The sequence below is a fragment of the Coregonus lavaretus genome (assembly GCF_964263955.1).
Source record: "Coregonus lavaretus genome assembly, chromosome: 27".
NCBI classification, from domain to species: domain Eukaryota; kingdom Metazoa; phylum Chordata; class Actinopteri; order Salmoniformes; family Salmonidae; genus Coregonus; species Coregonus lavaretus.
Window position 1 is genome coordinate 18540317 of NC_140014.1, and position 8991 is coordinate 18549307.

Genomic DNA, 8991 nt, shown 5'->3' on the forward strand with positions numbered 1-8991 from the left:
AGTCAGGCGCAGGAGGGTAAATCACAGAATAACAGGCTTTGTTCCTGTCACAAATTCAGCCGAGGCTGCCCCTCCTTGCTCGGGCAGGTTTCGGCGTTCGTCGTCACCGGCTTACTAGCCACTACCACTCCATTTATCATCACTCCATTTGTTGTGTCTTGTCTTGTCAATCACACACACCTGGTACTCATTCCCTCATTAGTCTGTGTATAAGTGTTCCCTCTGCCCCCTTGTCCTTTGTGAGTGATTGTTCATTGTGAGAGTGAGTAGCTCGGTTAAGCTACTCTTTCCTTGTATGTAGCCAAGGTGGATTTTTCCCTTGTGCTAGTTTGTTTTGACGCTTGCTGCGCTTTATTCATGTACACTGAATAAACTCTGGATTTCGGTGTTTCACCTCCTGCGCCTGACTCCGTCATTCACACCTCATCACAGAATCACTCACCTCTATGGAGTCAGCAGGAGAGGAGCGCATGCCTGGAATAGTGGCAAGGGTCCAGGAACATTCCACTATGCTGGCCAGCTTGGGGGAAGCGATGGATCGGGTTCTTCAGGTCGTCCAACGCCTGGAGAGAAGAGGAACCGATCCGTCGAGACCAGCTGACTAACCGGATCCAGCCACCTACATCACAGCACCCGGTGGGATCCAGATATCTCGACCACGGGCGTTCGATGGGATGCCGGCTCTATGTCAGGGATTGCTTCTCCAACTGGAGCTGTACTGCTCCAGTGTCAGGCCGGCACCATCAGATCGAGGGCAGGTGTCCGTCCTCATTTCCTGCCTCTCGGGGAAAGCCCTGGAGTGGGCCAACGCGGTTTGGAGAGAAGGAGGAGCCGCGTTGGAGGACTACAGGGAGTTTGCCCGCCTATTTCGGGTGGTTTTCAATCACCCGCCCGAGGGTCGAGAGGCGGGTGAGCAGCTGGTCCACTTGAGGCAGGGGACGATGACAGTACAGGAGTTTGCGCTGGAGTTCCGGATCCGGGTGGAACGAGCGAGCCCTGATCAACCAGTTCCGGTGCCATCTACGGGAGGACGTCCGACGGGAGCTAGCCTGCCGTGACACCAGTTTGTCTTTTACTGAACTGGTGGACATGGCCATTCGTCTGGATAACCTGCTGGCAACCAGAGGACGTCCTGGAGGAGGTCTGCCCGTTCCCACCCCGACCAACGCGGATCCAAAGCTCATGGAGCTGGGTGGTACCGCGCACCGAGAGCGCGGAAGACGACAGCGCCAGTGCCAATCGGATGGCACGAAGGGACATTCCACCACACGTTGTCGTCAGCGCTCTTTTGGGTCAGGAGGCGGCCGACAGGGCACTCTCACATCACCCCAGGTATTGAGCACCCACACTTGTTCAGAGCCCTCTGCTGTGCACTGTACCATACCCATATACTTCCCTGATTACATGAGAGTTCCCAAGTGTAAGGCGCTAGTAGATTTAGGCGCAGCTGGGAACTTTATGGATAAAACTTTTGCACGCCGCCAGGCATTTCATTAGTTCCCCTATCCATTCCACGCCCCATCAGAGCACTTGATAGTCGACCATTAGGGTCCGGGTTGATAAAGGAAGTCACAGTACCAGTCACCATGATCACACAGGAGACGCATTGTGAGCAGGTCACTTTTTCCATCATTGAGTCTCCTGCTTTCCCTGTGGTGTTAGGTATTCCGTGGCTAGCACTCCACAACCCCACTTTCTCATGGCCACAGAGGGTTCTCACAGGGTGGTCGCGAGATTGTCAGGGTAGGTGTCTGGGTGTTTCCGTTGGTGCAACCACGGTGGAAAGTCCAGACGGTGCCTCCACCATGCGTATTCCCCCCGAATACCATGATCTGGCACAAGTTTTCTCCAAGAATAAAGCAACTAAATTGCCACCACATCGGGCAGGGGATTGCGCAATAAACCTTTGGGTAGACACTGTACCTCCCAAGAGTCATGTGTATCCCCTGTCACAGGCGGAGACGGAGGCTATGGAGATATACGTCACCGAGCCCCTGCTTCAGGGGTACATATGTCCCTCCACTTCACCCGCGGTCTGGCCCCGTGCATTGACTATCGACCACTGAACAAGGAGACAATTAGAATTAGTTATCCTCTCCCCCTCATTCCATCAGTGGTTGAGTCATTGCATGGAGCGCACTTCTTCACTAAATTAGATCTCAGGAGTGTGTACAACCTGGTGCGTATCCGAGAGGGAGATGAGTGGAAGACAGCATTCAGCACAACCACGGGGCATTATGAATACCTGGTGATGCCCTATGGTTTGATGAACGCTCCCTCACTCTTCCAGTCCTTTGTGAACGAGGTGTTTCGGGACATGCTTGGTCGCGGTGTAGTGGTCTACATCGATGACATCTTGGTGTATTCCGCTACACGCGCCAAGCATGTGTCCCTGGTTCGCAAAGTACTGGCCCGACTGTTGGAAAATTACCTTTATGCTAAGGCAGAAAAGTGTATGTTTTTCCAGCAGTCCGTCTCCTTCCTCGGATACCGCATTTCTACCACAGGTGTGGAGATGGAGGGCGACCGCATTGCAGCCGTGCGTAATTGGCCGACTCCAACCACGGTAAAGGAGGTGCAGCGCTTCCTTAGCTTCGCCCACTATTACGGCGTTGGTGATCGGGAGCTGTTGGCTGTTGTCCGAGCTCTGACCGTGTGGAGACATTGGCTCGAGGGGGCGAAACACCCATTCCACGTCTGGACGGACCACCTTAACCTGGAATAAATCTGGGCAGCGAGGAGGCTGAACCCTCGCCAGGCCAGGTGGGCCCTATTCTTCACCCTGTTTGATTTCACACTGTCATACATTCCGGGTACGAAGAAAGTGAAGGCAGACGCACTGTCCCGGCTGTATGATACAGAGGAGAGGCCCAGAGACAATACCCCTATACTGCCAGACTCATGCATTCGCACAGATCCATCTCCACCGTAGTGTCCAGCTGCGCTGCAGTACGTGCCTGCGCTTATCCGTGATCATCTGATCTACTGGGCACACACGTCACCCTCCTCTGGTCACCCAGGTATCGGTCGTACAGTGCGCTGCCTGACCGAAAAGTACTGGTGGCCTACCTTGGCTAAGGACGTGAGGGTGTATGTTTCCTCCTGCTCAGTGTGCGCCCAGAGTAAGGCACCTAGGCACCTCCCAGCGGGTGAGTTAAAACCTTTACCAGTTCCACAACGACCATGGTCTCATTTGAGTGTAGATTTTTTAACTGATCTGCCTCTCTCTCAAGGGAACACCACCATCCTGGTCGTTGTGGACCGCTTTTCGAAGGCCTGCCGCCTCCTTCCTCTGCCCGGTCTCCCCACAGCTCTTCAAACTGCGGAGGCCCTGTTTACACACGTCTTCCGGCACTACGGGGTACCAGAGGATATAGTGTCTGACCGAGGTCCCCAGTTCACGTCAAAAGTCTGGAATTCAGCTGAGGCTGCCCCTCCTCCTTGCTCGGGCAGGTTTCGGCGTTCGTCGTCACCGGCTTACTAGCCACTACCGCTCCATATATCATCACTCCATTTGTTGTGTCTTGTTTTGTCAATCACACACACCTGATACTCATTCCCTCATTAGTCTGTGTATAAGTGTCCCCTCTGCCCCCTTGCCCTTTGTGAGTGATTGTTCATTGTGAGAGTGAGTAGCTCGGTTGAGCCAAGGTGGATTTTCCCCTTGTGCTAGTTTAGTTTTGACGCTTGCTGCACTTTATTCATGTACACTGAATAAACTCTGGATTTCGGTGTTTTACCTCCTGCGCCTGACTCCGTCATTCACACCTCATCACAGTTCTGCAAATACAGAGTTACGCAGAAATGCGTCAAACACTCTAGTGCGCAACACAGGCGCACTGGAAAATACAAGGCACACAGGGAAATATCCCGGCAATACAAAATACACGGCGCTCCACCGAGCTTCGCTATCCTCCACAATAAACAATCACACATAAAGACAAGGGGGCAGAGGGAACACTTATACAGGTACTGATGAGGTGATATGAACCAGGTGTGTGTAATAAACAAGACAAAACAAATGGAATGATGAGATGAGGAGCAGCAGTGGCTAGAAGGCCAGTGACGACGAACACCGAAGCCTGCCCGAACAAGGAGATGTGGCAGCTTCGGAGGAAGTCGTGACAGCTACAGAACTGCTAGGCAGGTAGCTTAGTGGTTAAGAGTGTTTGGGCCAGTAACCAAAAGGATGCTGGTTTGAATCCTAAAGCCAGCAAGGTGGAAAAATCTATCGCTCTACCCTTGAGCAAGGCAGTTAACAACAATTGCTCCCTGGGTGCCGATGATGCCGATTAAGGCAGCCCCCCGCACCTCTCTGATTCCGATGTATTCAGTTGTGCAACTGACTAGGTATCTCCCATTCCCTATGAAATGCAGTGGGAAAAGTGGGAGGGTTGAGCAAGACTATAAATTTGAAGATAGCCTACGCATGGGAGAGAAAAACATAGCTAGACTGTTGTTTTACTATTCAATGCTGCTATTGTTTTTAATTTCGTAAAGCAGCTTCTGTTTCTTTACCAGGCAAAGGGTTGCTAACTAGAAGGCTGGCGGTGAAGCAAAAGAGTCACCTGTGCAATGTGTAGGCTATAATCAGAGGCGGAGCCAGAGCAGAGCATGTCTGCCTGTCTGCCCACACTCATCGCTTGCTCCCCCGCAGCTCACCAGCTGATGTAGGCTGTGTTTCCCGGGTGTGACTGTCCTTCCCACTGCTGAACAGAACTGCGCTGTGCATCTGTGCTGCTAATATTAATTGTGCTTATCACTGAAAAGCTCTCAATCTCTTCAAAAACTCTTGTCCAGTCCACTTATTAGTCAGAATTTAGTCACAACGATAATTTTGTCTCGCCTCGTTTAGTCAACTGAAAAAAATAATAATTTTAGTTTAGTTATAGTTTTTTCTAGGTCTATTTAGTCAGTAATAGTCTCATCAATAGAGAGTGCGTCTTCAGCTTTGTGCATTGTGCACGGCCTGCACGACTTGCGATTTCCATGAATCTGTTTGGTCAAGACATGCACACAGCCTGTAGCAGAACTCCAACGTGAAGAACAGAGAAATTGTGTGCGAGTTGGCAAATCATGAGGCAAATCGGTTTTAAAAAACGGCACTTTCCCTCTATTTTAAAATTTTGCATCAATATATTTTATTATACTAAATCAAAAGTGGTGTGGAGCTGCCACAACTGATTGAAAAGTGCTGGGGCAAATGCCGTCTCGCCACACGTTTTCCGGCGGCCCTGGCTGCTGTTGGAAAAAAAGAGGTGTGACTGTTGTGCACTGAGGCAGGACAGACAGCGACTGGGAATGGTGGCCAGAGGAGAGCACAACAATCTACAGGCTTTACATTCAAAATCTGGTATCCGACATGAGCTCACTCACTTGTTCTCTCTCTCTCTCTCTCTCTCTCTCTCTGTTCTCCCACTTCTCTCTCTAGTCTAGTCTGTCAGTCCATCTATCTCTTTCTCCCCCCCCCCTTCTCTCTCTTTCTCTCTCTCTCTCCATCGGTGTTGAATTAGCTATTGCGTGCATGGTGATGGGGGGAGAGAGAGACTGATTAGTTAGGGTCTGGCTGTCGCTTCATTAGGGACAAAGAACAGGGGGACCAAAAAGAGCCTCTGTGACAACTATGGGGTCTGCAGGGGGTTAAATGTGGTGGGGGAGGGTTAATTCCCCTCTGAGTAGCTTGAGGGTGTGCAGGGGGAGGGAGATCTTCAATGGGACGAAATTCAAAAGATGCAGCAAGTTTCCTGACTCCCGACTACAACTGAAGCAATTTTATACTGTGAAGCGCTGCGGAGTTGAACAAAGAAACATCTGCTTACTGACAAAGCATTCAGACACAGCAACGGCTCTCCACTGAGATGCTTCAGATTGGTTTAAAAACTAGCAACAGGTTAAAGTGGCACTCCAGTCTCATTTTCACCTCATTTATTACCTGCTTTACTTAAATCTTTACTTAAAACTTAATCTCAATAGATGGTCCAGGTATGACATGAAAATGACATGGCACAATTGGGGTGCTGTGCCTTTCCTCTTTTGTCCTCTATTGCTCCTCTATGTAAATGTAAATGTATTGTTCTTGCAAGGAAGGGGGGTGCCTGATGACATCACATCAGTCCAACTCCATGAATGGCCTACTCCTTGAAGTCAAAAAAACTTAATTTTGATCAAAACATATTTTTGTGTACATCACTGTATTTATACTTGGGATATTGTTTTTCAACAGTAAAGGTAAAATAGCTGGAGTACATCTTTAACAATTGAGGAAATATAGCGAGAATAAAACATGAGTTAGGTCAGATTTATGTCACATATGTAATAAGAGCATCATATACAAAGGTGCTTGTTGAAAAATCAAAAGAGGTTTAAACTCTATTTTGCACGTTTAGTTCCAATAAGTGGTATGGGAGTAATACAGTGTTTATTTTGGTTTCAAAATAAAAACCACAGCCCTAGAGATCAATCTTAGTATTCACAGTTCACTCACACATGCACAAGAACACACTACACACCCTCTCAAACATTCTGTATGCAACGTTGCCAGGGTGAGGGTCATAGACCAGCTGTCAGAGCTGAGGCCCCGTTCCCCCTCTCCTGTAGCCCTGATCAACCATTCAGCTCCATGGCTAGCCTACATCACAAGTGCTAAACCTACTCTTACGTCACTGCTAGGACAATTTACAGTAGGCCTACTCCTCTGACTCCTGCATGCTTCCAACAACACTACTGACTATCATGTTGTGTTTACATTCATCTACATTTTTCCTAATGCCATACCTTGCCCTTTGAATATGGAACTGGGATGAAATTTGATCCCTGTGACCCTGTCTTGACTTCAGCTTTCTGGGAGCCCTCAGATTGGTTCAGAGTGAATCTGGGTTCTACCAGGCCCTGGCTAGGTAGTGCTACACTCCTTGTCCAGGTCTGGGGACCTTTTGACGGGATCATTATTCTCAGCTCTGTCTGAGCACAGATGGCTATGTTGTTAGGATTATCTCCAGATTAAACAAACAAGCTGAGAGGACAGGACTGCCACTTCATAGTATTAACACCTTCCTAATATTGAGTTACACCCGCTTTTGTCCTCAGAACAGCCTTAATTCGTCAGGGCATGGAATCTACAAGGTGTCGAAAGCGTTCCACAGGTATGCTGGCCCATGTTGACTCCAATGCTTCCCACAGTTGTGTCAAGTTGGCTGGATGTCCTTTGAGTGGTGAACCATTATTGATACACACAGGAAACTGTTGAATGTGAAAAACCAGCAGTGTTGCAGTTCTTGACACACTTAAATCAAATCAAATCTGATGACCAGGTCAATCCAGGTATGATCCCTTATTGAGCGTTGGAGTTCTTGACACACTCAAACCGGTGCACCTGGCACCTACTACCATACCCCGTTCAAAGGCACTTAAATATTTTGTCTTGCCCATTCACCCTCTGAATGGCACACACACAAGGCTCCTGAGTGGCGCAGTGGTCTAAGGCACTGCAGTCAGTGGTTCTCTGTAGCTCAGCTGGTAGAGCACGGCACTTGTAACGCCAAGGTAGTGGGTTCGAACCCCGGGACCACCCATACACAAAAAAAAAAAAATGTATGCACGCATGACTGTAAGTTACTTTGGATAAAAGCGTCTGCTAAATGGCATATTATATTATTATCTCAGTGCTTGAGGCGTCACTACAGACCCACTGGTTCGATTCCAGGCTGTATCACAACTGGCCGTGATTGGGAGTCCCATAGGGCGGCGCACAAATGGCCCAGTGTCGTCCGGGTTTGGCCGGTGTAGGCTGTCATTGTAAATAAGAAGTTGTTCTTAACTGACTTGCCTAGTTAAATAAAGGTAAAATACATAAAATACACAATCCATTTCTCAAGGCTTAAAAATCCTTCTTTAACCTGTCACCTCCCCTTCATCTACACTGATTGAAGTGGATTTAACAGGTGACATCAATAAGGGTTCATAGCTTTCACCTGGTCAGTCTATGTCATGGAAAGAGCAGGTGTTCCTAATGTTTTGTACACTCAGTGTATATCAGAGAGGATCAGAATAACAGAAATATGGACCTAGAGATTAGGAAGAACCTGTTGGTGAGATAAAGGGACTGGAGACAAGGAGATGGGATCAGAGATGGAGAAACAAACAGGGTGTATGTGTTTGTGTGTGTGTGTGTGTGTGTGTGTGTACCACTGCAGCCCCATGGCCTCATTAGGATCAGATGGACAGTGGCTGCCAGGGGCCAGACAGAGTTCTAGTGACACAACCAGGATGGAATGTTGGTCAGTGGGCAGAGAGAGAGAGAGATGGAGGACTGCAATCAGGATGTTTGTGTGTGTGTGTGTGTGTGTGCGCATGCGCATGTGAGTGCATCCATGTAAAACAGGCACAATCTCCTCTCCTCTCTCCCTTAACTGCTATCTCAGTCACTTTAAAATAGAATAAGGGAAAGGGTGTGTGCCGAAATGTTTTGATGTTGAGTAATACAGAAATGAAAGTAGGTCCACCCAGCGATATTTTCTGCATTCTCCAGTTGAAATACGGCAATTTTTTAAGCTATTTTACTGGAAAGGAACTGCAAAACACAAAGTCCAAGAAGACCTCCAATCTTACACTCAAAGTAGACATAAGATTAAGTATAAGGGACAGGCAGTCAAATTGGTAATTGCAGCACCATGATTGCAGCACCATAAAGATAATCTAATTAATGGAAACAGAAACTAAAAAACTAATAAAAATACCAAAGCAGCATGTTTTACATCATCTACAGTGCCTTCATAAACTATTCATACCCCTTGACTTATTCCACAATTTGTTGTGTTACAGCCTGAATTCAAAATAGATTAAATACATATTGTCTCACCCATCTACACACAACACCCCATATTGACAAAGTGAAAACATGTTTTTAGACATTTTCAAAAATGTATTGAAAATGAAATACAGAAATGTCTAATTTACATAAGTATTCACACCCTTGAGTCAATACTTTGTAGA